Genomic DNA, 3,135 nt, shown 5'->3' with positions numbered 1-3,135 from the left:
TTCATTTCATAGCAGGGCCCCTGTCATCCGTGGCACCCTTACAGCACAGCAGTACGCCCCATTTCGTTGCCTTTCATGGTAAGCCATCCTGAGCTTACATTACAGCAAGACAATGCTTGCCTGCACACGACGAGAGTTTCTACTGCTTGTCTTCTTGCTTGCCAAACCATAACTTGGATAGCGAGTTCGCCGGATCTGTTCCCAATTGAGAACGTTTGGAGCATTATGAACAGGACCCTTCAACCAGCTCGGGATTTTGACGATCTGTCGCGCCATTTGGATAGAATTTGGCACAATATCCCTCAATAGGACAACCAACAGCTCTAACAATCAGTGCCAAGCCGAATAATAGCTTGCATAAAGGCCAGAGGTGGGCCAAAGCGTTGCTGACTTGCTGAAGTTCTTCCTCTTGAATGAATATCTAACACTTCTGTAACTGTAATCATTTATTTGTCTGTAAATGTACATCACCGATTTTCGTTCCATTCTGATAGTTCCTTCGTCATGCGTCTTTCTTCCTCTTACTACTAAACTAAACTAAACTAAACTAAACTCCGTCCGTTCGTGCCATGAAGGCCCAACGATACCGACCGGCCGCCGTGTCATTCTAAGTCCACAGACGTCACTGGATGCGGATATGGAGGGGTTTGTGGTCTGCACACCGCTCTCCCGACCGTATGTCAATTTACGAGTCCGGAGCCTCTACTTCCCAATCAAGTAGCTCCTCAGTTTGCCTCACAAGGGCTGAGTGCACCCCGCTTGGCAACAGCGCTCGGTAGACTGGATGGTCACCCACCCAAGTGCTAGCCCAGCCCAACAGCGCTTAACTTCGGTGATCTGACGGGAACCGGTGTTACCGCTGTGGCAAGGCCGTTGGCTCTTCCTCTTACAGCGTAATAAAAATTGAATATTGCTTATCTTCTACCGGCGTCTACATAATGTGCCCTCGGAAACTTACACGAAAAACAGAGTTCTGAATTGTCAGTTTTCAGCTTTTAGCATTGACTGTTCGTAATGCCCAAATAGGGGTGCGATCCTCAATTACAACATGATTTTTGAGCAAGTTTTCAAAAAATTAGAATGAATAGGAGAATATTAGTACTTTTTTTGTAGTATTCAATCTCCCATTACTTTTCGAGAAAAGCAGCGAACGGTAGACGGACTAAGTTTCCATTTATTTACCTAATGTATTTGGTATTTTGATTCTATGTGTTTTGAAACGTATAATTCAAAAGTCTGGGGAGTCTTACAATTTTTCAATATTCGTTCGACGTCAACGTTTATTACTGGAAACAACAGCATTAAAAAACCGAAAATTGGTTATTTCTGAAACAGGTTATTTTGAGCGACTTTAGCAGTCAGGTTACGCTGAGAATGAAATAACCGGTGACTAAAAACCGGTTGTTGCAGCTACAACCACCATCTCTAAGCAAAAACCAGCTTGTTTTTCATGAAAGGGCTTTGCATCTCTCATTTCATGCTGTGCAAACGTCGCTGTTTGTTATCACAAAACAGTGAACGAACCTCATCGATTGCTACAAAAAGTATTCGTTTTTGTGTTATTGGTAAGAAAAGGCCATCAAAATGGGGCATGAAGAGGGAATGCGCTGAAGAAAACGGGCGTGGTCCTCACTCTTTTCGTGCTTGTTCCGCGCAACGTTTCGCTACAAAAGGCCAAAATAACTTTTTGCAGCTGTATCGCGTCCGCGCGTGGAGTGGTGAAAATGCACCGTAAGATATGATATTCAAAAATGGTTCAAATGGCTCTGAGCACTATGGGACTTAACATCTGTGGTCATCAGTCCCCTAGAACTTAGAACTACTTAAACCTAACTAACCTAAGGACATCACACACATCCATGCCCGAGGCAGGATTCGAACCCGCGACCGTAGCGGTCACGCGGTTCCAAACTGAAGCGCCTAGAACCGCACGGCGATATGATATTCGCTGTAGCAGTCAGTTCCCAGGAATCCTCACGCAAGACTCTCACACGTCCATCGGTTTCTTCGTATTACATGTCCTTGTGAATTTACCTCGTTGTGTATGATACAGTGAAGCTGTCTGTGAGAAATCTATGCAGATCTTTGCAGAATCATCCGGGTTCGGGTAAAAACTATTTGTAGCAATGTTAGACTGACTTGTAAGACGAACTAAAGAGCTGAGAAACAATGAATAGCGTAGCAAGCTGAAAAAAAAGGTCTCGTCTTCCAAAGCCGAGCTACTTAACTTCTAGTCCATTTGTCCTATGAAAACTTTTTCAGGGCTTTACAAAACAACTCCTTACGAATGCCGAGTTTGATCATCTTACATTGTACAGTCTCATACATAAAAACTGACCGCCGGCCGGCCGCCACAGAGACTAAGTCCGAGTCGTTCACTTAAGGTGGCCAATAAAACTGACCGCCCCTGACAACTCTAAGTCCGGCCGTCTGCACAGTCTGGCAACACTGTAAGATGGGGAAGTGTTAGGAGGAAGTGAGCCTGTGGTTTTGCGGTAACCGTCGTGCATTCTGAACTTGGAGTCGCATGTTCGCGTCCAACTGTTTTTTTTATCACATTTCGGTGTAAAGTGAAGAGTCTGATTGAACATCGAAGACAATTCGCGTAACATTCTACGCACCCGCAATAACAAGTATTCCAGAAACAATTCCGCAGGACAGCTCGTGGCTGCGTCGCGATCATAACAGCTTACGCTCGAGCGTTTCCTCGCGCTGCAGCGGCTACCGGCCACCGGCCAGACGCCAACCGCCGCCTGAAATCCGGTGCCGCCCATGTGAAGGCGGCGCCACGCTGTCAGTGTATGTATCAATGCCATTTTCGAATTTGAAGTTCTAGTTATCATCTTGCAGTTACGCATTGGATTTTGCATACTTGAAAATCATGAACTACAGTTAAGCCTTGTAAAATTGAGTCGCAAGTGGAAAAAGGAGTAACATCTGCAACACAACGTTTACTTTTGGTATAACAGAGGGGTGAATGTAGAGGAGGCAGCTAGAAAGATTTGAACTGTGCGTGGAGCGAGTGCCTTTGGGAAAAGTACGCCAGAAAAAGATATTCTGGCATGAATGATTTTCCACATTAAGGAAATCTCGACTACTGATATATGTGACTGATTACCATTTTACCATCATGCG

General features: G+C 45.0%; 1 pseudogene; it reads right to left on the bottom strand.

Moving 5' to 3' along the window:
- Positions 1-760: 760 nt before the first annotated feature.
- On the bottom strand, positions 761-878 carry LOC124778490 (annotated as a pseudogene).
- Positions 879-3,135: the final 2,257 nt, after the last annotated feature.

This window comes from Schistocerca piceifrons, chromosome 2 (assembly GCF_021461385.2).
Source record: "Schistocerca piceifrons isolate TAMUIC-IGC-003096 chromosome 2, iqSchPice1.1, whole genome shotgun sequence".
In the NCBI taxonomy this organism is placed as follows: Eukaryota; Metazoa; Arthropoda; class Insecta; order Orthoptera; family Acrididae; genus Schistocerca; species Schistocerca piceifrons.
This window is presented reverse-complemented; position numbering and strand designations above follow the sequence as displayed.